The following is a 25,734-nucleotide window of genomic DNA, read 5'->3' on the forward strand; positions in this document are numbered from 1 at the left end:
CTGTTTAACACACCAGTACTGTATATAGTGAGTTAGTGACACAGTCTGTAATCTGCCGGTGAGATGGCTGGCCTGACCCTACCTGCCCCAGTACTCTATAAAGTGACCACAGTAGTCAGTGACATGGTCCAGCCCCCATACTGTATATAGTGGTACTGTATAGTGACACTGTTTACCCCCCGCCCCCCCCCCCCATGCTGTAGTAACAAGGTCTGTAATTTGCTGGTTCCACAAACATACACACACACACACACACATACATGCATAAATACACACAAAGTCACATATATACATACACACACACACATTCACACCAATGGGTAAAACAGAAACACTAACCCCTGTAGTCAGAGACACTAGTGAAGTATCATGTCACACTCACATGATATCAGTGCAGGCAGTGGCAGTTCAACTTGTTTGCTTAAAAATGAAAATAATAAAAAGATATAGGGGGGTAGTTATCAAGCCGTCAACCTCAAATACGCTGGAATTCCGCAGCGTATTTGTGGCGAGGCTGATTCGCCTTAGTTATCAAAGGCTCGAGACCGGCAAAAGTAGAATTTTGTGACGTAAGCTTCGATCCGCCGGACTCAGTCCGACACAGATCGATTCTTACGTCACTCCAGATGTTCCGCACACAAGTGCGGCACATTCTCACTACTTTTGCTAGCTATCAAAAAACTAGCAGGTACGCTCGGCACTTTTACGGCCCAGCGTACCTGGTTTTCAATCCGCCACCCCTGGAGGCGGCGGATCCCATAGGAATCAATGGGAGTCTGACCATAGCGAAAGTACAAGTTCGCTGCTGACAGACATCCCATTGATTTCTATGGGAGCTGTCTACACCTAACACCCTAACATGTACCCCGAGTCTAAACACCACTAATCTGACCCCCCCTACACCGCCGCAACTAAATAAAGTTATTACCCCCTAAACCGCCGCTCCCGGAGCCCACCGCAAGCTACTCTATACATATTAACCCCTAAACCGCCGCTCCCGGAGCCCACCGCAACTATAATAAATGTATTAACCCCTAAACCGCCGCTCCCTGAACCCGCCGCAACCTATATTAAATGTATTAACCCCTAATCTGCCCCCCCTACACCGTCGCCACCTATAATAAATTTATTAACCCCTATCCTGCCCCCCACTACGCCGCCGCCACTGTAATAAAATTATTAACCCCTAAACCTAAGTCTAACCCTAACCCTAACGCCCCCTAACTTAAATATTAACTAAATACATCTAAATAAATTAACTCTTATTAACTAAATGAATCCTATTTAAAACTAAATACTTACCTTTAAAATAAACCCTAATATAGCTACAATATAAATAATAATTATATTCTAGCTATCTTAGGATTTATTTTTATTTTACAGGTACCTTTCAATTTATTTTAACCATGTACAATAGCTATTAAATAGTTATTAACTATTTAATAGCTTACCTAGCTAAAATAAAGAGAAATGTACCTGTGAAATAAATCCTAACCTAAGTTACAATTACACCTAACACTACACTATACTTTAATAAATTATTCCTATTTAAAAATAAATACTTACCTGTAAAATAAACCCTAAGATAGCTACAATGTAATTAATACTTATATTATAGCTATCTTAGGATTTATATTTAGTTTACAGGTAACTTTGTATTTATTTTAGCTAGTTAGAATAGTTATTAAATAGTTATTAACTATTTAATAACTACCTAGCTAAAAGAAATACAAAATTACCTGTAAAATAAATCCTAACTTAAGTTACAATTAAACCTAATACTACACTATCATTAAATTAATTAAATAAACTACCTACAAATAACTACAATGAAATACAATTACATAAACTAACTAAAGTACAAAAAATAAAAAAAGCTAAGTTACAAAAAATAAAAAATTAAGTTACAAACATGTTCAAAATATTACAACAATTTTAAGCTACTTACACCTAATCTAAGCCCCCTAATAAAATAACAAACCCCCCCCAAATAAAAAAAAACCCTACCCTACTCTAAATTACATAAATTTCAAAGCTCTTTTACCTTACCAGCCCTTAAAAGGGCCATTTGTGGGGGCATGCCCCAAAAAGTTCAGCTCTTTTGCCTGTAAAATAAAAATACAACCCCCCCCCCAACATTAAAACCCACCACCCACATACCCCTAATCTAACCCAAACCCCCTTACAAAAACCTAACACTAATCCCCTGAAGATCATCCTTCCTTGAGTCGTCTTCACTCAGCCGAGCCACCGATGGAACTGAAGAGGACATCCGGAGCGGAAGAAGTTAATCCTCCAAGCGGCGCTGAAGAAATCTTCCATCCGATGAAGTCATCATCCAGGCGGCGCTGAAGAAGTCTTCGATCCGGCCGATGTCATCTTCAAAGAGGCGCTGAAGAGGTCTTCTATCCGGGCGAAGTCATCTTCCAAGCCGGGTCTTGAATCTTCCTTCCGCCGACGCGGAACCACCTTCTTCACCGACGGACTACGACGAATGACGGCTCCTTTAAGGGACGTCATCCAAGATGGCGTCCCCTCAATTCCGATTGGCTGATAGGATTCTATCAGCCAATCGGAATTAAGGTAGGAAAAATCTGATTGGCTGATGGAATCAGCCAATCAGATTGAGCTCGCATTCTATTGGCTGTTCCGATCAGCCAATAGAATGCGAGCTCAATCTGATTGGCTGATTGGATCAGCCAATCGGATTGAACTTGAATCTGATTGGCTGATTCCATCAGCCAATCAGATTTTCCTACCTTAATTCCGATTGGCTGATAGAATCCTATCAGCCAATCGGAATTGAGGGGACGCCATCTTGGATGACGTCCCTTAAAGGAGCCGTCATTCGTCGTAGTCCGTCGGTGAAGAAGGTGGTTCCGCGTCGGCGGAAGGAAGATTCAAGACCCGGCTTGGAAGATGACTTCGCCCGGATAGAAGACCTCTTCAGCGCCTCTTTGAAGATGACATCAGCCGGATCGAAGACTTCTTCAGCGCCGCCTGGATGATGACTTCATCGGATGGAAGATTTCTTCAGCGCCGCTTGGAGGATTAACTTCTTCTGCTCCGGATGTCCTCTTCAGTTCCATCGGTGGCTCGGCTGAGTGAAGACGACTCAAGGAAGGATGATCTTCAGGGGATTAGTGTTAGGTTTTTGTTAGGGGGGTTTGGGTTAGATTAGGGGTATGTGGGTGGTGGGTTTTAATGTTGGGGGGGGTTGTATTTTTCTTTTACAGGCAAAAGAGCTGAACTTTTTGGGGCATGCCCCCACAAATGGCCCTTTTAAGGGCTGGTAAGGTAAAAGAGCTTTGAAATTTATGTAATTTAGAATAGGGTAGGGATTTTTTTTATTTTGGGGGGGTTTGTTATTTTATTAGGGGGCTTAGATTAGGTGTAAGTAGCTTAAAATTGTTGTAATATTTTGAACATGTTTGTAACTTAATTTTTTATTTTTTGTAACTTAGCTTTTTTTATTTTTTGTACTTTAGTTAGTTTATGTAATTGTATTTCATTGTAGTTATTTGTAGGTAGTTTATGTAGTTAATTTAATGATAGTGTAGTATTAGGTTTAATTGTAACTTAGGTTAGGATTTATTTTACAGGTAATTTTGTATTTCTTTTAGCTAGGTAGTTATTAAATAGTTAATAACTATTTAATAACTATTCTAACTAGCTAAAATAAATACAAAGTTACCTGTAAAATAAATATAAATCCTAAGATAGCTATAATATAATTATTAATTATATTGTAGCTATCTTAGGGTTTATTTTACAGGTAAGTATTTAGTTTTAAATAGGAATAATTTATTAAAGTATAGTGTAGTGTTAGGTGTAATTGTAACTTAGGTTAGTTTTTATTTTACAGGTTAATTTCAGTTTATTTTAGCTAGGTAAGCTATTAAATAGTTAATAACTATTTAATAGTTATTGTACATGGTTAAAATAAATTGAAAGGTACCTGTAAAATAAATATAAATCCTAAGATAGCTAGAATATAATTATTATTTATATTGTAGCTATATTAGGGTTTATTTTATAAGTAAGTATTTAGTTTTAAATAGGATTCATTTAGTTAATAAGAGTTAATTTATTTAGATGTATTTAATTAATATTTAAGTTAGGGGGGCGTTAGGGTTAGGGTTAGACTTAGGTTTAGGGGTTAATCATTTTATTACAGTGGCGGCGTAGTGGGGGGCAGGATAGGGGTTAATAAATTTATTATAGGTTGCGGCGGGTTCATGGAGCGGCGGTTTAGGGGTTAAACTATTTATTTAGTTGCGGAGAGGTGCGGGATCAGCAGGATAGGGGTTAATAATTTTATAATAGAGGGCGACGGTATAGGGGGGGCAGGATAGGGGTTACTAGGTATAATGTAGGTGGCAGCGGTGTCCGGGAGCGGCGGTTTAGGGGTTAATACATTTATAAGACTTGCGGCGGGGTCTAGGAGCGGCGGTTTAGGGGTTAATACATTTATAAGACTTGCGGCGGGGTCTAGGAGCGGCGGTTTAGGGGTTAATACATTTATAAGACTTGCGGCGGGGTCTAGGAGCGGCGGTTTAGGGGTTAGTAACTTTATTGAGTTGCGGGGGGCTCCGGGGGCGCCGGTATAGGGGGTAGAACAGTGTAGTTTAGTGTGAGTGCTTAGTGACAGGCTAGCAATAAAGCTGGGAAAAAGCCGAAGGGCAGCGAGATCGGATGAGTGATAACTGTCACAGTCCGCTGCTCATCGCCCCGCGGCTTTTTGACAGCTTTATTTGATAACTTAGGCGAACGTATTCAAGGTCCGCGGCGGCGAAGGTAGGCGAGCTTAGGCGGACGTATTGGGCCGGCGAAGCCAGAAAAGTAGACGGCTTGATAACTACCCCCCATAGTCTAGCTTTTCAAAATGTAATAACAGTAGCACAGTAGTCTTATGCTACTGTTATTAAATTTTTAAAAGCTAGACTGTATCATATTATTATTTTTATTTTTAAGCAACCGTGGAACAAATCTATATCTATCTACATATATATATAGTTTGAATCTAAGGTAGAAATATAATAAGAAATAGTAGTTATAAATACTACCTATCGTATCCAAACAAGGGTAACAGCAATAACATATCAACATAAGTTAGTAAGTTAGTAAATAACAAGCAGAGTTAACCTCCATAGCGAGTATGACAGTAAGAATATAGATTGATGGAGTATAAAGATATAGCATAATGTTAAACTTAAGCAGCATAATATAAGGTTACATCGGACATGACATGAATAAAATACATGGAGCTAGTATGTCAACTTCACTAACAAGTGAAGCTGACCTCCATAGCCAGTGAGATAGTAAGATTATAGTTTGATGGAGTATAAAGATATAGCATAGTGTCCAACTTAGGCAACATAAAGTAAGGTTATATCAAGCACGTCATTAGTAAAACACATGGAACTAGTATGTTATAATTGACTCTATAATTACTTTGTGTATATAAAAACTCACATTCAGAAGAGAGCTTGAATTAGAAGAACGCCTCACCTTAAGTGTTATCAACTTAAAGGGACAGTATACTGTAAAATAGTTTTTCCCTTAATGTGTTTACAATTGCTTTTTTTACCAACTGCAGAGGAAAAAAATTATGAAAATTAGCTTTTTAAGGCTTATTTGTGTATATTAAAGCTCTGATTTTGTGTTTTGAAGCCACAACCTAATAAATGGGTTGAGCTTGTAGGTATAATCAGATCTCATTACTGTATCACATTGTGCACATATACCTGCTTCTTTATCTTATATCTGTCCTTAAAACAATCACCAGTACTTTGAGAGAACATTGGAAAATCAACAATGTATTACCTTATCTCTGCTATATCCGACTGGGAGTGTAATTTCTTCTGCTGGCTGTGTTTACAAAGCTTATCTATAGCTGGTACGCGCGGCCACAAACTTTCAGAATAGGTGGGGATACCACATGCTAAATCAACAATTTCAAATGCCAATATAAGGGTAAAGGAGCTACTTGTAAACAATTTAATACAGTCCAGCAGGTAAAGTGGATCATTGGGAACAAATTAAAGGGGAGAACATTTTTGAGTAAACTGTCCCTTTAAACAACCATAGCTTAAAATGTTAGCTAGCAATCTCACATCTAGGTCAAGACCTTAACCAATATTAGGTTTAGCAATGGTTAGGTTTTATACCAGAAATAATGGGACCTCTAATTTATAAGACAGAACAGATGTAGGGATATATAGATATGTATCCAGTGTCAGATATGTTTGGACCCTTATAAATTCGGTGGCCCTGAAAAAGTAGAAGAGCTGTCACATAGAGGACATATGCAGTGCCAGAGGGTATGCTATAATTATAGGGATGCTGGCTTGTAAAGTATATGGACATAAGGAATATTAAGCACTGTTAGAGTTTTATTAAACATGACAGCAGTAGCTAGATTATCTTGCCTACATGAACTAAGAATCTATTACTGCACATCAGAAGTAGAATGGGGTATTGTCTAGGGATGGGCGAATGTTTCGCAACATTCGAAAAACGGCACGAATTTTAACACATTCGTTCGTTCGAATCGAATTTCGAATGTTTACATAACATTCTAACATTCGATTTTCGAATGTTCAGTTTTGAATTTTACGATTACATTCGAAAATATTCTTTTCGAAAAATTTGAATTTAGATTGTAATAGTATTTCCAATGCTTTTTCTTTAAATGTAATATTCGAATTATGCAATATTCGAATTCGAAAAATTCGAATTTAGATTGTAATAGTATTTCTAATGCTTTTTCTTTAAATGTAATATTCGAATTATGCAATACGTGTATTCGAATTCGAAAAATTCGAATTTAGATTGTAATAGTATTTCTAATGCTTTTTCTTTAAATGTAATATTCGAATTATGCAATATTCGAATTCGAAAAATTCGAATTTAGATTGTAATAGTACAGTATTTCTAATGCTTTTTCTTTAAATGTAATATTCAAATTATGCAATACGTGTATTTGAATTCGAAAAATTCGAATTTAGATTGTAATATTATTTCTAATGCTTTTTCTTTAAATGTAATATTCGAATTATGCAATATTCGAATTCGAAAAATTCGAATTTAGATTGTAATAGTATTTCTAATGCTTTTTCTTTAAATGTAATATTCGAATTATGCAATATTCAAATTCGAAAAATTCGAATTTATATTCGAATTCGAAAAATTCGAATTTATATGTTTGTAATAGTATTTCTAATGCTTTCTTTAAATATAATATTCGAATTATGCAATATTCTATATGGAAACATTCGAAATGATATATTTGTATCTATTATGTATCAATTTACTAGATTCCTGCCCTACCACATGAACTATTGAACTTCTGAATAGTATTTGTTAAATAGAATGTTAAATTCGAAATTTCGAATGTGGACATTCGATATAATTATAAACATTCGAATTCGAAAGTGACATTCGAAAACTGTAAATAACATTCGATTTTCGAATTTTTAAGAATATTCGTTCTTATCGACATTCGGATTTAGAATTCGAATTTCGGTAATAACATTCGTTCTACATTCGAAATTCAAAAATGTACACATTCGCCCATCCCTAGTATTGTCTCTAATGAGTCAAAAGCAAAAAACAAAACTGTGTCTATTTACATTAGTACTGGGTAACTATAAGGAAGTAACTAAAAGGATCCAGGGTTCCTCAATTTAAGGAGCATGGTGAATTCTGTAAAACTGAGATCGCATGGGGGGCTAATGATAAAAACCCTTTCCACGGAATGGCATAGGTAGCTTCATTTCTCACATACTGAGGGCAAACTAGGATAAATGTGGGTACAAATATCACAAATCTAGGGGCAATGTTGGGACATGAAGTTTGTCCTGGTGTTTATCGGTAGGGGTACTGTGAGGAGTCAGGTTGTACAAAGACCCTTACATAGGTTCAAACAAAAGGTCATGGGGTAAAACAAAGATATAGGGATATGCTAGCCCACTACCTGATGGAACTGAGTGATATTATAACTGCGGTAAAGGCAGACAGCTTGTTCGGGGCAGACAATGTAGTTGAGCTAATGGCTATAAATAAGGGGCAGTATGTCAAAGGTATATGTTGGAAGGTTATAATCTAATAGATCTAGGTCATGACCTAGGCAAAAACATAGCATATAAAAGTTAAAATAAAAAATACTATATTAACATTGCATATTATATACTGAAAACTGTTATCTGCTTACTAAAAGGAGAAATGTATACAATAATGGGATCTGCACCTAGTTCACATGCAAGTGCAGCCACAATATATACCACAGAAGCCGAGCTGTAACTAGCCAATACCAGCTCTGTTCAGGTCTAACCTACTGTGGAATAAGTCCCATTTTTTATTGAGGTGATAGTCCAAAGAAAGATCTCGGTAGTCCCTTATAGTGGGCCAACTTAGGAGTGTATTTGTCAATAGCGCTACCCACTTCATGGCGATGGGTTTCTTAAAATGTTCCCAATATCCCATCCAGGAACTGGCCGCATCTCCCGAACCGGACACTAAGGGTGAGAAGGTAAGTTTTATATCTCCATCAGCAGTTGAATTAGGTAGCCGGAGAGCCAACATCTGCTCTATAGTGGTGGATCACTCAGAGTCGAAGAGAAGAGCCATTTCCCCTCTCAAAATTTGCAGCTGCGTGACAGACGGAGCATATAAGATAGAGGAGTAGTGTATTTCTGGATTTCCCCCAGTGTTTGCTGCCTCAACTGGGCCCAGGGCCTGCCTAGGCTTTTCAGGACTAAATTTTAAGGTCCTATCTATAACGGGGTGGATCCCCGGTGTTGTAAAGGTATCCAGCTTAGATGGTGGCGGTTGCCAGACGTCCTCTTCTAAGCATGTCTCCTTAATAGCAGCTCTGAGATCCACAAACCCTGCATCGAACTTACGATCAAGGTCTTGAAGTAAGGCTAGTATATGAAATCGGGATTCTTTCATCCTGTTAATATGCGAGGCAAGCAATCAAATAGTCCTGTATAACCTGGCGTACCGGGGGGTTAAGAGAGTAGAAAAGTGAAAATGTACCGACCGCCTTCTGATTAAAATAGATATTCAGCGAAGGGTTCCTGATGTAATAACCCTTTGAAGGCCACACTCCTCCAGTAAAAAATAGTGAGGAGACTGTATAGTTTAAGTAGTATCTGAAGGAACTTGTAGGCCCCAGTAAAATGCGACTGCCTAAGTTCTTAGTTTTCTAATTCAGCTTCTGGTGCAGAAATCTCGGTAAGCCCCAGTTCTGCTAGATGAGTAGCAGTGGGATATGATAGTTGTAGGGTTAGATTAAATCTTCATCCCAAGGCAATTTATATTTTAGAGTTTTAGTCCCAGGAGCTTCATAAAGTGCGACTGATCATGGCCGCCTCATAGCCACTCCCCCAAAGAATATTTTCTATGCATTTATAAATAGATATCCCTATATATATCTGTATATATCTATACCTTCATATAATCATCTATACTGTATATATAGGTATCCTATATAATAAAAGGCCAAGTGTGTTTGTCTGAAGCTGTCATGCGCAGTAGAGACTGCGCGCAAGGACAAACACACCTGGCCTTCCAACTGATCTTGTGTGGTGGAGTGGGCGTGGCCAGGCAGGTGTGACATGGGCGTGGCCGGGCGGTTGCGACGTGGGTGTGACCGGGTGGGTGCTGTGTGGGCGGGGCCTGGGCATGACGTGGACGGGGCTGGCCAGATGCCGGGGCCGACTGCAAAGACAGGAGAGCTCTAAAGAGGGGTGGTAGAGAGACTAGAGCAGAAAAGGGGGGATAAAGAGAGGGAGAGAGACAGCAAAAGAGAGGGGGAAGAGCACAAAAGAGAGGGGAGAGAGCACAAAAAAGAGGGTGGAGAGAGCACAAAAGAGAGGAGGGAGAGAGCACAAAAGAGAGAGGGGAGAGAGCACAAAAGATAGGGGGAGAGAGCACAAAAGATAGGGGGAGAGAGCACAAAAGAGAGGGGGAGAGAGCACAAAAGAGGGGGAGAGAGCACAAAAGAGAGGGGGGAGAGAGCACAAAAGAGAGGGGGGAGAGAGCACAAAAGAGAGGGGGAGAGAGCACAAAAGAGAGGGGTTAGAGAGCACAAAAGAGAGGGGGAGAGAGCACAAAAGAGAGGGGGAGAGAGCACAAAGGAGAGGCGGAGAGAGAGCACAAAAGAGAGGGGGAGAGAGCACAAAAGAGGGGGAGAGAGCACAAAAGAGGGGAGGGGAGAGCACAAAAGAGGGGAGGGGAGAGCACAAAAGAGAGGGGGGAGAGAGCACAAAAAAGAGGGGGAGAGAGCACAAAAGAGAGGGGGATAGAGCACAAAAGAGAAGGGGAGAGAGCGCAAAAGAGAGGGGTATAGAGCACAAAAGAGAAGGGCAGAGAGCGCAAAAGAGAGGGGGATAGAGCACAAAAGAGAGGGGGAGAGAGCGCAAAAGAGAGGGGGAGAGAGCACAAAAGACAAGGGGGAGAGAGCACAAAAGAGAGGGGGAGAGAGCACAAAAGAGAGGGGGAAAGAGCACAAAAGAGAGGGAGGAGAGAGCACAAAAGAGAGGGGTAGATAGCACAAAAGAGAGGGGGAGAGAGCACAAAAGAGAGGGGGGAGAGAGCACAAAAGAGAGGGGGAGAGACCACAAAAGAGGGGGAGAGAGCACAAAAGAGATGGGGGAGAGAGCACAAAAGAGATGGGGGAGAGAGCACAAAAGAGAGGGGGGAGAGGGCACAAAAGAGAGGGGGAGAGAGCACAAAAGAGAGGGAGGAGAGAGCACAAAAGAGAGGGAGGAGAGAGCACAAAAGAGAGGGGGGAGAGAGCACAAAAGAGAGGGGGAGAGAGCACAAAAGAGAGGGGGGAGAGAGCACAAAAGAGAGGGGGAGAGAGCACAAAAGAGAGGGGGAGAGAGCGCAAAAGAGAGGGGGGGAGAGCGCAAAAGAGAGGGGGAGAGAGCACAAAAGAGAGGGGGATAGAGCACAAAAGAGAGGGGGAGAGAGCGCAAAAGAGAGGGGGAGAGAGCACAAAAGACAAGGGGGAGAGAGCACAAAAGAGAGGGGGAGAGAGCACAAAAGAGAGGGGGAAAGAGCACAAAAGACAGGGGGGAGAGAGCACAAAAGAGAGGGGGGAGAGAGCACAAAAGAGAGGGGGGAGAGAGCACAAAAGAGAGGGGGAGAGAGCACAAAAGAGAGGGGGAGAGAGCACAAAAGAGAGGGGGAGAGAGCACAAAAGAGAGGGGGAGAGAGCACAAAAGAGAGGGGCGAGAGAGCACAAAAGAGAGGGGGAGAGAGCACAAAAGAGAGGGGCGAGAGAGCACAAAAGAGAGGGGTAGATAGGGCAAATAGAGGGGGGAGAGAGCACAAAAGAGAGGGGTAGATAGGGCAAATAGAGGGGGGAGAGATCACAAAAGAGAGGGGGAGAGAGCACAAAAGAGAGGGGGGAGAGAGCACAAAAGAGAGGGGGAAAGAGCACAAAAGAGAGGGGGAGAGAGCAAAAAAGAGGGGGGAGAGAGCACAAAAGAGAGGGGGATAGAGTGCAAAAGAGAGGGGGAGAGAGCACAAAAGAGAGGGGGATAGAGAACAAAAGAGAGGGGGAGAGAGCGCAAAAGAGAGGGGGAGAGAGCACAAAAGACAAGGGGGAGAGAGCACAAAAGAGAGGGGGAAAGAGCACAAAAGACAGGGGGGAGAGAGCACAAAAGAGAGGGGGGAGAGAGCACAAAAGAGAGGGGGAGAGAGCACAAAAGAGAGGGGGAGATAGGGCAAAATAGAGGGGGAGAGATCACAAAAGAGAGGGGGGAGAGAGAGCGCAAAAGAGAGGGGGGAGAGAGCACAAAAGAGAGGGGGGAGAGAGCACAAAAGAGAGAGGGAGAGAGCACAAAAGAGTGGGGAGAGCACAAACGAGAGGGGGGAGAGAGCGCAAAAGAGAGGGGGAGAGAGCACAAAAGAGAGGGGGGAGAGAGCACAAAAGAGAGGGGGGAGAGAGACAGCAAAAGAGAGGGGGGAGAGAGAGTGCAAAAGAGAGGGGGAGAGAGAGAGCACAAAAGAGAGGGGAGAGAGCACAAAAGAGAGGGGAGAGAGCACAAAAGAGAGGGGGAGAGAGCACACAAGAGAGGGGGGAGAGAGGGCAAAAGAGAGGAGGGAGAGAGCGCAAAAGAGAGGGGAGAGAGCGCAAAAGAGAGGGGAGAAGAGCGCAAAAGAGAGGGGGAGAGAGCGCAAAAGAGAGGGGGAGAGAGCGCAAAAGAGAGGGGGAGAGAGCACAAAAGAGAGGGGGAGAGAGCACAAAAGAGAGGGAGAAAGACAGCAAAAGAGAGGAGAGAGAGAGCAAACGAGAGAAGAGAGAGAGAGAGAGCAAACTAGAGGAGGGAAGAGAGAGAGCAAAAGAGGGGGAGGGAGACAGCAAAAGAGGGGGAGAGAGAGCAATAGAGAGATAGAGAAACAGCAAAAGAGGGGGAGAGAGAAAGAGCAAAAGAGAGGGGGAGAGCACAAAAGAGAAGGGGGAGAGAGCACAAAATAGAGGGGGAGAGAGCACAAAAGAGAGGGGGGAGAGAGCACAAAAGAGAGGGGGAGATAGCACAATAGAGAGGGGGAAAGAGCACAAAAGAGAGGGGGAAAGAGCACAAAAGACAGGGGGAGAGAGCACAAAAGAGAGGGGGGAGAGAGCACAAAAGAAAGGGGGGAGAGAGCACAAAAGAGAGGGGGAGAGAGCACAAAAGAGAGGGGGAGAGAGCACAAAAGAGAGGGGGAAAGAGCACAAAAGACAGGGGGGAGAGAGCACAAATGAGAGCGGGGAGAGAGCACAAAAGAGAAGGGGGAGAGAGCACAAAAGAGAGGGGGAGAGAGCACAAATGAGAGGAGGGAGAGAGCACAAAGGAGAGGGGCTAGAGAGCACAAAAGAGAGGGGGAGAGAGCGCAAAAGAGAGGGGGGAGAGAGCGCAAAAGAGAGGGGGAGAGCGCTCAAAAAAGAGGGGGGGATAGCACAAGAGAGAGGGGGGAGAGAGCGCAAAAGAGAGGGGGGAGAGAGCAAAAGAGAGGGGTGAGAGCACACAAGAGACGGAGGAGAGAGCACAAAAGAGAGGGGGGAGAGAGCGCAAAAGAGAGGTGGAGAGAGTGCACAAGAGAGGGGGAGAGAGCACAAAAGAGAGGGGGAGATAGGGCAAAAGAGAGGGGGGAGAGATCACAAAAGAGAAGGGGAAGAGAGCGCAAAAGAGAGGGGGGAGAGAGCACAAAAGAGAGGGGGGAGAGAGCACAAAAGAGAGAGGGAGAGAGCACAAAAGAGTGGGGAGAGAGAGCACAAATGAGAGGGGGGAGAGAGCGCAAAAGAGAGGGGGAGAGAGCACAAAAGAGAGGGGGGAGAGAGCACAAAAGAGAGGGGGGAGAGAGCACAAAAGAGAGGGGGGAGAGAGACAGCAAAAGAGAGGGGGGAGAGAGAGTGCAAAAGAGAGGGGGAGAGAGAGAGCACAAAAGAGAGGGGAGAGAGCACAAAAGAGAGGGGAGAGAGCACAAAAGAGAAGGGGAGAGAGCACAAAAGAGAGGGGGGAGAGAGGGCAAAAGAGAGGAGGGAGAGAGCACAAAAGAGAGGGGAGAGATCACAAAAGAGAGGGGAGAAGAGCACAAAAGAGAGGGGGAGAGAGCACAAAAGAGAGGGGGAGAGAGCACAAAAGAGAGGGGGAGAGAGAGCAAAAGAGAGGGAGAAAGACAGCAAAAGAGAGGAGAGAGAGAGCAAACGAGAGAAGAGAGAGAGAGAGCAAACGAGACGAGGGAAGAGAGAGAGCAAAAGAGGGGGAGGGAGACAGCAAAAGAGGGGGAGAGAGAGCAATAGAGAGATAGAGAAACAGCAAAAGAGGGGGAGAGAGAAAGAGCAAAAGAGAGGGGGGAGAGCACAAAAGAGAATGGGGAGAGCACAAAATAGAGGGGGAGAGAGCACAAAAGAGAGGGGGGAGAGAGCACAAAAGAGAGGGGGAGATAGCACAATAGAGAGGGGGAAAGAGCACAAAAGAGAGGGGGAAAGAGCACAAAAGACAGGGGGGAGAGAGCACAAAAGAGAGGTGGGAGAGAGCACAAAAGAAAGGGGGGAGAGAGCACAAAAGAGAGGGGGAGAGAGCACAAAAGAGAGGGGGAAAGAGCACAAAAGACCGGGGGGAGAGAGCACAAATGAGAGCGGGGAGAGAGCACAAAAGAGAAGGGGGAGAGAGCACAAAAGAGAGGGGGAGAGAGCACAAATGAGAGGAGGGAGAGAGCACAAAGGAGAGGGGCTAGAGAGCACAAAAGAGAGGGGGAGAGAGCGCAAAAGAGAGGGGGGAGAGAGCGCAAAAGAGAGGGGGAGAGCACAAGAGAGAGGGGGGAGAGAGCGCAAAAGAGAGGGGGGAGAGAGCAAAAGAGAGGGGTGAGAGCACACAAGAGACGGGGAGAGAGCACAAAAGAAAGGGGGGAGAGAGCGCAAAGAGAGGTGGAGAGAGTGCACAAGAGAGGGGGAGAGAGCACAAAAGAGAGGGGGGAGAGAGCGCAAAAGAGAGGGGGAGAGAGCACAAAAGAGAGGGGGAGAGAGCGCAAAAGAGAGGTAGAGAGAGAGTAAAAGAGAGGGAGAGAGACAGCAAAAGAGAGGGAGAGAGACAGCAAAAGAGAGGAGAGAGCAAACGAGAGGAGAGAGAGAGAGCAAATGAGAGGGGGAAGATAGAGAGCAAAAGAAAGGGAGAGAGACAGCAAAAGAGGGGGAGGGAGACAGCAAAAGAGGGGGAGAGAGAGAGCAAAAGAGAGGGAGAGAGACAGCAAAAGAGGGGGAGAGAGAGCAAAAGAGAGGGAGGAGAGAGAGCAAAAGAGAGGGGGGAGAAAGAGAGCAAAAGAGAGGGGGAGAGAGAGAGAGCAAAAGAGAGGGGGAAGAGAGAGAGCAAAAGAGAGGGGGGAGAGAGAGTGCAAAAGAGAGGGGGGAGAGAGAGAGCAAAAGAGAGGGGGAGATAGGGCAAAAGAGAGGGGGGAGAGATCACAAAAGAGAGGGGGGAGAGAGCGCAAAAGAGAGGGGGGAGAGAGCACAAAAGAGAGGGGGGAGAGAGCACAAAAGAGAGGGGGAGAGAGCACAAAAGAGAGAGGGGAGAGAGCACAAATGAGAGGGGGAGAGAGACAGCAAAAGAGAGGGGGGAGAGAGAGTGCAAAAGAGAGGGGGAGAGAGCACAAAAGAGAGGGGGAGAGAGCACACAAGAGAGGGGGGAGAGAGGGCAAAAGAGAGGAGGGAGAGAGCGCAAAAGAGAGGGGAGAGAGCGCAAAAGAGAGGGGAGAAGAGCGCAAAAGAGAGGGGGAGAGAGCGCAAAAGAGAGGGGGAGAGAGCGCAAAAGAGAGGGGGAGAGAGCACAAAAGAGAGGGGGAGAGAGCACAAAAGAGAGGGAGAAAGACAGCAAAAGAGAGGAGAGAGAGAGCAAATGAGAGAAGAGAGAGAGAGAGCAAACGAGAGGAGGGAAGAGAGAGAGCAAAAGAGGGGGAGGGAGACAGCAAAAGAGGGGGAGAGAGAGAGAGCAATAGAGAGATAGAGAAACAGCAAAAGACTGGGAGAGAGAAAGAGCAAAAGAGAGGGGGGAGAGCACAAAAGAGAAGGGGGAGAGAGCACAAAATAGAGGGGGAGAGAGCACAAAAGAGAGGGGGGAGAGAGCACAAAAGAGAGGGGGAGATAGCACAATAGAGAGGGGGAAAGAGCACAAAAGAGAGGGGGAAAGAGCACAAAAGAGAGGGGGAAAGAGCACAAAAGACAGGGGGGAGAGAGCACAAAAGAGAGGGGGAAAGAGCACAAAAGACAGGGGGAGAGAGCACAAAAGAGAGGGGGAGAGAGCACAAAAGAGAAAGGGGAGAGAGCACAAAAGAGAGGGGGAGAGAGCACAAATGAGAGGAGGGAGAGAGCACAAAGGAGAGAGGCTAGAGAGCACAAAAGAGAGGGGGAGAGAGCGCAAAAAAGAGGGGGGGGGGGGAGAGAGCACAAAAGAGAGGGAGACAGCAAAAGAGGGGTAGAGAGAGAGCAAAAGAAAGGGAGAGAGACAGCAAAAGAGGGGGAGAGAGAGCAAAAGAGAGGGAGGAAAGATAGAGCAAAAGAGAGGGGGGGAGAGAGAGAGCAAAAGAGAGGGGGGAGAGAGAGAGCAAAAGAGAGGGGAAGAGAGAGAGAGAGCGCAAAAGAGAGGGGCGAGAGAGAGTGCAAAAGAGAGGGGGGAGAGAGAGAGCAAAAGGGAGGGGGATAGAGAGAGCAAAAGAGAGGGGAAGAGAGAGAGTAAAAGAGAGGGGAGTAAGAGAGAGCAAAAGAGATTGGAGAAAGAGAGAGCAAAAGAGAGGGGGGATAGAGAGAGAGTAAGGGGTGGGACCGCTGTACTGCAAAAAATGGCCCGTGTACATGGGCTTTAGGACTAGTAGATATATATTGTACCAAAATATCATCATATATATGTGGAGATATGTATTTATGAATAAATAGAACATATTCTGCTATTTGAAGAACATTGGAATGTGAAATATTTATATTTTCATGTCGGGTGAGCGTACTTGAGAATATGCAATGGGGTTTGTACGCAAGTAGGGTGTTATTTCCCCCCCTCCGCTTTTTTTGCTCCATTGACTTCTATGGGTGAATAGGTTAAATTGAATGTGATAAATCATTTTTACTTTCAACTTGTGATACAAGAGTTGCTCACTGCACGCAAAAACCGTCCTTCTTGCGTTAAATACCGCTCCACTTTTAGGGGTAGATTTATTATACACTGTGAAATGCTTGTGCAATGCTGCCCCCTGCACATTCGCAGCCAATCGACCACTAGCAGGGGGTGTCAATCATCCCAATCGTATGGGATCGGGATGATTGCAGTCCGCCATCTTAACTTCAGTTTTGAGCCGGAAACTACGGGCGGACATAGCAGCATCCGCTGTTAGTTAAATCTGTCCCTTTATCTTTTTATTCTCAATTATTGTTAATTTCTAAATATTATGAGAATATTGTTGAGTCTGCAGTGTGAAATCTAGTTTCTCTGGTATAAAAACTACATTTTCAAGAGTAAAATTACCGGATAGAAAATAAACAATAAAATCATATTGCAAAGCTTTTTGGTTTGTTGTTTTTTTACTAAATATAATTAGGAATTTTATGCCAAATGTAATTTTGATTTTTATATTTCCTTTAAACATTATTATTGTTTTTTTACGCTTACTCCCCTTTCCTCTAGCTTTGTTGCGTGATCTAATGCCACTTTGGGGTGCAGGAATTATGCTTAAGTAGTCGGCAAATTACATGTTTATTTTTTAATTGGAATGTTTTATATTTATTGAGGACTTCCACTCACAGCTGTGTTAGCCATCTGTATATATGAGCACTAGAATAACATTTTGTCATTACTGTGCTTTCCCTACTTTACATTAAATTACAATTTAAAATAAACTTGGAGTGCATTTCTACTTGTGTTGGTTTAGCTACAGTGGTCCAAATTACATAATTGAACATGTCATGTTCAGTTAGTTTGGCAGAGGGAATAAATCCATTTAGCAAACTGCCAAAAATTCTGTTGTAAGCTCTTAAATGCCCTAACACTGGAGTGCAGGAATATGTGCGTATTAGCTCATTCTCTTCACAATCCATTTAATGTCTGTCTTAATCGTGATTTACACTGCAAACTGACACCCTACGGATATTCAAATCCCACAATATTCTTAGCAATTATAAAAGTAATTAACATTTTAAAACACATAGGTTTTGTGTTGTGCTATTTGTTTAGCGTTCCACCTTAAAGGCCATGATTCAGAAATAAATGTAATAAACATTATGCAAGACTCAACCGTTAGTGAGCATCAGAATTTCCATAAATCTTTAAGTTCTACAATCAAATTATGATTACATTTTGCTATAAGTATGGTATTTATTAGATATGTGCATTTGGAGGTTTTTTATTCACCTCTGAATGTGGAAAACGGCGGCTCATTGTGCTGCTCGGCTATTTTTGTTGCAACATTTTATCTTGTGCAACAGCTACGCACTGAAATCTGTGCAAATCCAGATTTTCGTGTGTTGCTGTTGCACAAGAATAAATGTTGCAACAAAAAAAGCCGAACAGTACAAAGAGCGACCTTCTTCCACATTCGGTGGTGAACGAGACCTCTGAATGCATGTGATAAGTATTTATTAGACGTGCAGCAGCAAAAAAAAATTGTTTTGTTTTTTTAAATCTTTCAGAACGAATATCCAGGGCAATGCGTTTCCCCAGATATTCGATATTCATTTTGTTTTAAACTGAATGAATACTTAATATTCATAGAAAATTTACATTCTTGATCATAAAACAAATGTAAATGTTACAAAGCTATAGGTGAAAAAAAGTTCACCTGTCTCTTTATACTTTAGCGCACTGGAGAACCTTGATAATCCACTTCTCTTCTTCTTTAGCGCAGGCTTTGGGAGTCACTGCGCTAAACCTCCAATTAGCACGGCCAGGGCTCTGTGAAGAAGAGGACCAGGTTAGCGCAGCTCGTCACCAGCAAGCTAGAGATAAGTATTTAGACCTTTAACGGCAATTAAAAGAAAACAAATGAATACTTTTTTTTGTCAGCATTTTTTTTCATTTTCTTCCATTTTGTTGGTGCAGTCAATAATAATAGTAATTAAAACAAAACAAACATCCTTTTTATGTTACGAATTTATATTTATAACAAAACTAGTGCACATTTCTAGTATGTGTTATTACAGTCTATTTTTATGGAAATATGTGGCTCCAGTAAAATGTATACAGTAAAATCACCTGTCTTTTCATTAAGATGTTTGGTAAAGAAATACAGTCTTTATATATGATTATTTTACCTGCTCCTTGTCCATTCTTTACAGAGAGACAAAGGAAAGAGGGATTACATGTCTTAATCATAGTAGAAAGTGTAATTACCAGGGCTGAGGTCCATTGGATATTAGTGAGAATGTTTGTGGTGGGAAACTGGGATGAATATGGGGTAAATAGTGCTCTGGTATCGTCAGATGTGGTTAGCTTTAAAGGGACATGAAACCCCACATTTTTATTTCATGATTCAGATAGAGAGAATACAATTTTAAGCAACTTTCCAATTTTCTTCTATTATTTAATTTGCTTCCTTCTCTTGTTATCCTTTGCTGAAAGGTTTATCTAGGAAAGCTGAGGAGCAGCAAAGAACCCAGGTTCTAGCTGCTGATTGGTGACTGCATATATATACCGATTGTCATTGGCTCACCCATGTGTTCTGTTAGAAACCAGTAGGGCATTTATGCTCCTTCAACAAATTATACCAAGAGAATGAAACAAATTAGATATTATAAGTAAATTAGAAAGTTGTTTAAAATTGTATTCTCTATCTCAGGGGTGGATAGACTTTTGAAAGGCAAGGGCTACCTCTAATTTTATTCCAAGTGACGTGGTCACCTAACTAAAAAACACCAGTCTTCTTAATAATAATTATAATAATTTATTTATTCAAAAAACACAAAGAATAGTCCAGCACACACTGTGTAAAGCTGTTGCAGGGTGCTACACAAATCCTGAAATAGTAATCCAAAGATGAAAATAACAACAGCACTCCAAACTGTAACTGTAACATAATCTTTCACAGATTTATTTGCAGCATCAGCAAAAAACTGCAACTTTTTGGACTACATGCCCTTACTCATGCTAATATAATGTATTTATTGTTCCAACATTTCAAAATACAATAACAACTCAATATAAGTCAGATATTTTAATGTGGAAATATAAAAGTTCCTTATTAAGTTGTTGAAGAAGACTGGCACTGCATACTTTTCTGATAATTTTGAGTATCTCAGGTGTACAATTGCTAACTCTTGCACAGGATTCTAAGTGGTTGTCTGTGAGCCAGGAAAAAGTTTGATTTAATTATATGCATAGTTGAAAATGTAGACTTGCACAGGTAGGTAGAGCCAAAAAAATATGTTAAATTATATGCAATTTTTTTTAAATTGGGATACTTTTTTTTTTGTCCATTAGATTCCAATTAGATTCCAAAAGTGAGGTTCTGAACTGTGTGCTTTTAAAATTATGTCATTTTGAAGGAAAAGAACATAATTTTCATCCATAAACAAAGAAAACATATTATTCATACTTGTAGTTATGTCTTCCACACCAACATTGCCAAACGGGTAACACATGAAAGTAACAATTGGTTCTAGTCTGTTAAATTGTTTAAAATGTTTCTCAAATTCAGAATGAAGAGTCATTGGGGGGTAGTTATCAAGCCGTCAACCTCAAATACGCTGGAATTCCACAGTGTATTTGTGGCAAGGCTGATTCGCCTTAGTTATCAAAGGCTCGAAACCGGCAAAAGTAGAATTTGGTGACGTAAACTTCGATCCGCCGGACTCAGTCCGACACAGATCGATTCTTACGTCACTCCAGATGTTCCGCGGCACAATCTCACTATTGTGTGCGGCACAATCTCACTACTTTTGCTAGTTATCAAATGACTAGCAGGTACGCTCGGCACTTTTACGGCCCAGCGTACCTGGTTTTCAAACCGCCACCCCTGGAGGCGGCGGATCCCATAGGAATCAATGGGAGTCTGACCATATTGAAAGTACAAGTTCGCTGCTGCCAGACATCCCATTGATTCCTATGGGAAATGTCTGCACCTAACACCCTAACATGTACCCCGAGTCTAAACACCACTAATCTGTCCCCCCTACACCGCCGCAACTAAATAAAGTTATTACCCCCTAAACTGCCGCTCCCGGAGCCCACCGCAAGCTACTCTATACATATTAACCCCTAAAGCGCTGCTCCCGGAGCCCACCGCAAGCTACTCTATACATATTAACCCCTAAACCGCCGCTCCCGGAGCCCACCACAACTATAATAAATGTATTAACCCCTAAACCACCGCTCCCGGAGCCTACCACAACTATAATATATGTATTAACCTCTAAACCGCCGCTCCCTGAACCCGCCGCAACCTATATTAAACTTATTAACCCCTAATCTGCCCCCCCTACACCGTCGCCACCTATAATAAATTTATTAACCCCTATCCTGCCCCCCACAACGCCGCCGCCACTGTAATAAAATTATTAACCCCTAAACCTAAGTCTAACACTAACCCTAACGCCCCCCTAACTTAAATATTAATTAAATAAATCTAAATAATATTTCTATTATTAACTAAGTTAATCCTATTTAAAACTAAATACTTACCTTTAAAATAAACCCTAATATAGCTACAATATAAATAATAATTATATTGTAGCTATCTTAGGATTTATTTTTATTTTACAGGCAACTTTAAATTTATTTTAACTAGGTACAATAGCTATTAAATAGTTATTAACTATTTAATAGCTTACCTAGCTAAAATAAACTGAAATTTACCTGTAAAATAAATCCTAACCTAAGTTACAATTACACCTAACACTACACTATACTTTAATAAATTATTCCTATTTAAAACTAAATACTTACATGTAAAATAAACCCTAATATAGCTAAAATATAAATAATAATTATATTGTAGCTATCTTAGGATTTATATTTATTTTACAGGTAACTTTGTATTTATTTTAGCTAGTTAGAATAGTTATTAAATAGTTATTAGTTTTTACCTGTAAAATAAATCCTAACCTAAGTTACAATTAAACCTAACACTACACTATCATTAAATTAATTAAATAAACTACCTACAAATAACTACAATTAAATACAATTACATAAACTAACTAAAGTACAAAAAATAAAAAAACTAAGTTACAAAAAATAAAAAAATAAGTTACAAACATTTTAAAAATATTACAACAATTTTAAGCTACTTACACCTAATTTAAGCCCCCTAATAAAATAACAAACCACCCCAAAATAAAAAAATGCCCTACCCTATTCAAAATTAAATAAAGTTCAAAGCTCTTTTACCTTACCAGCCCTTAAAAGGGCCATTTGTGGGGGCATGCCCCAAAAAGTTCAGCTCTTTTGCCTGTAAAAGAAAAATACAACCCCCCCAACATTAAAACCCACCACCCACATACCCCTAATCTAACCCAAACCCCCCTTACAAAAACCTAACACTAATCCCCTGAAGATCATCCTACCTTGAGTCGTCTTCACTTAGCCAAGCAGCGATGGAACCGAAGTGGACATCCGGAGCGGAAGAAGTTAATCATCCAGGCGGCGCTGAAGAAGTCTTCGATCCGGGTGATGTCATCTTCCAAGAGGCGCTGAAGAGGTCTTCTATCCGGGCGATGTCATCTTCCAAGCCGGGTCTTGAATCTTCCTCCCGCCGACGCGGAACATCCTTCTTCACCGATGGACTACGACGAATGAAGGCTCCTTTAAGGGACGTCATCCAAGATGGCATCCCCTCAATTCCGATTGGCTGATAGGATTCTACCAGCCAATCGGAATTAAGGTTGGAAAAATCTGATTGGCTGATGGAATCAGCCAATCAGATTCAAGTTCAATCCGATTGGCTGATCCAATCAGCCAATCAGATTGAGCTCGCATTCTATTGGCTGATCGGAACAGCCAATAGAATGTGAGCTCAATCTGATTGGCTGATTCCATCAGCCAATCAGATTTTTCCTACCTTAATTCCGATTGGCTGATAGAATCCTATCAGCCAATCGGAATTGAGGGGACGCCATCTTGGATGACGTCCCTTAAAGGAGCCTTCATTCGTCGTAGTCCGTCGGTGAAGAAGGATGTTCCGCGTCGGCGGGAGGAAGATTCAAGACCCGGCTTGGAAGATGACATCGCCCGGATAGAAGACCTCTTCAGCGCCGCCTGGATGATGACTTCATCGGATGGAAGATTTCTTCAGCGCCGCTTGGAGGATTAACTTCTTCCCCTCCGGATGTCCACTTCGGTTCCATCGGCTGAGTGAAGACGACTCAAGGTAGGATGATCTTCAGGGGATTAGTGTTAGGTTTTTGTAAGGGGGGTTTGGGTTAGATTAGGGGTATGTGGGTGGTGGGTTTTAATGTTGGGGGGGGGGTTGTATTTTTCTTTTACAGGCAAAAGAGCTGAACTTTTTGGGGCATGCCTCCACAAAAGGCCCTTTTAAGGGCTGGTAAGGTAAAAGAGCTTTGAACTTTATTTAATTTAGAATAGGGTAGGGCATTTTTTATTTTGGGGGGTTTGTTATTTTATTAGGGGGCTTAGATTAAGTGTAAGTAGCTTAAAATTGTTGTAATATTTTTAAAATGTTTGTAACTTATTTTTTTATTTTTTGTAACAGCTTTTTTTATTTTTTGTACTTTTAGTTAGTTTATGTAATTGTATTTAATTGTAGTTATTTGTAGGTAGTTTATTTAATTAATTTAATGATAGTGTAGTATTAGGTTTAATTGTAACTTAGGTTAGGATTTATTTTACAGGTAATTTTGTATTTCTTTTAGCTAGGTAGTTATTAAATAGTTAATAACTAATAACTATTCTAACTAGCTAAAATAAATACAAAGTTACCTGTAAAATAAATATAAATCCTAAGATAGCTACAATATAATTATTATTTAAATTGTAGCTATATTAGGGTTTATTTTACAGGTAAGTATTTAGTTTTAAATAGGAATAATTTATTAAAGTATAGTGTAGTGTTAGGTGTAATTATAACGTAGGTTAGGATTTATTTTACAGGTAAATTTCAGTTTATTTTAGCTAGGTAAGCTATTAAATAGTTAATAACTATTTAATAGCTATTGTACCTAGTTAAAATAAATTGAAAGTTGCCTGTAAAATAAATATAAATCGTAAGATAGCTACAATATAATTATTATTTATATTGTAGCTATATTAGGGTTTATTTTAAAGGTAAGTATTTAGTTTTAAATAGGATTAATTTAGTTAATAATATAAATATTATTTAGATTTATTTAATTAATATTTAAGTTAGGGGGGCGTTAGGGTTAGGGTTAGACTTAGGTTTAGGGGTTAATAATTTTATTACAGTGGCGGCGGTGTAGTGGGGGGCAGGATAGGGGTTAATAAATTTATTATAGGTGACGACGGTGTAGGGGGGGCAGGATAGGGGTTAATAAATTTAATATAGGTTGCGGCGGGTTCAGGGAGCGGCGGTTTAGGGGTTAAACTATTTAGTTGCGGCGAGGTGAGAGATCAGCAAGATAGGGGTTAATAATTTTATTATAGAGGGCGACGGTATAGGGGGGCAGGATAGGGGTTACTAGGTATACTGTAGGTGGCAGCGGTGTCCGGGAGCGGCGGTTTAGGGTTTAATACATTTATCAGAGTTGCGGCAGGGTCTAGGAGCGGCGGTTTAGGGGTTAATACATTTATAAGAGTTGCGGCAGGGTCTAGGAGCGGCGGTTTAGGGGTTAGTAACTTTATTGAGTTGCGGGAGGCTCCGGGGGCACCGGTATAGGGATAGAACAGTGTAGTTTAGTGTGAGTGCTTAGTGACAGGCTAGCAATAAAGCTGGGAAAAAGCCGAAGAGCAGCGAGATCGGATGAGTGATAACTCTCACAGTCCGCTGCTCATCGCCCCGCGGCTTTTTGACAGCTGTATTTGATAACTTAGGCGAACGTATTCAAGGTCCGTGGCGGCGAAGGTAGGGGAGCTTAGGCGGGCGTATTGGGCCAGCGGAGGCAGAAAAGTAGACGGCTTGATAACTACCCCCCATTATTTCCTTATGATATTTATCTTTTTAAATGGTCTTTTTTTTAAAACTCATCAGACATATTTTTGAAATGTTTCAGTTTGTCCTTCATGAACTGGGAAGATATCCGCTTTAACTTGTTTTTGAAACTATGAACGTATCCAATAATTTCAGCTATTGTTATAAATATAATTCGTTCAGATGGTTAGTTATGTCAACAGTGAAAGCTAAATCCATCAACCAAGCATCATCACTGCGTTCAAACTATGTTTCACCTTTTGATTCTAAGAAAACTTTTACCTCTTGAAATAGGTCCCTAAATCTTTGTAAAAATATGCTCCGACTTAACCAACGGACATCTGCATGATATAACAATTCTCCATACTCAGATTAGTTTTCTTCTAGTTGAGCACGAAACATTCTCCTCTGCAGACTTTCCTCAAATAGAGTTTACAATTTTCATGCGTATTCCCATAATATGATGCATATTCAACATTTTACAACAGAGGGTCTGCTGATGAATGATGCAATGATACGAAAGGAAATCTGGAAAGTCATCGTCTCTGGTACACATAGCCAAAAAAAAATTGACTGATCCAGTCATTGATGGCGCTCCATCAGTTGTTAAGTTTATAAATTGGATTTTTTTTTCTCCTTTATACGTATATTGTTTGAAAGTGCAACAAACATCTTCACCTAGTGTTTTCTTCTTTAGAGGTAATATTGTTAATAATTTATTTGCACTCATATCATTAAAGACCATTCTTATAAAAATACGGAGCTGAGAAATATCAATTATGTCAGTAGATTCATAAAACTGCAATCTGAAAAACAAATGCATTTATTAATACCTTTGGTCAGTTGTTCAACCAGATCAGAATTAATAAGTTCTGTACAATGTGTGACAGTTCTATGCGAAAGTTGCACATCTTTAGATGCAGAAATAATTTCAGTTTTGTTTTTAAATGAATTAATTATTGAATGGCTGGCTTTCAGAAATGCTGTTTTTATTATTTCTCCATCTGCGAAAGGTTTCTTATGCTTTACCAGCACATTACTCACAACTGTTGCAGCCTTAGATATAATATTGGGTTTAATGAAAAATGATTGTTGGGCAGTTAATTGGGACTTAAATTCCTTTAACTTTTGTTTGCGTAATTCGCTGTTTAATGGATA

The sequence above is a fragment of the Bombina bombina genome, chromosome 4 (assembly GCF_027579735.1).
Source record: "Bombina bombina isolate aBomBom1 chromosome 4, aBomBom1.pri, whole genome shotgun sequence".
NCBI lineage: Eukaryota > Metazoa > Chordata > Amphibia > Anura > Bombinatoridae > Bombina > Bombina bombina.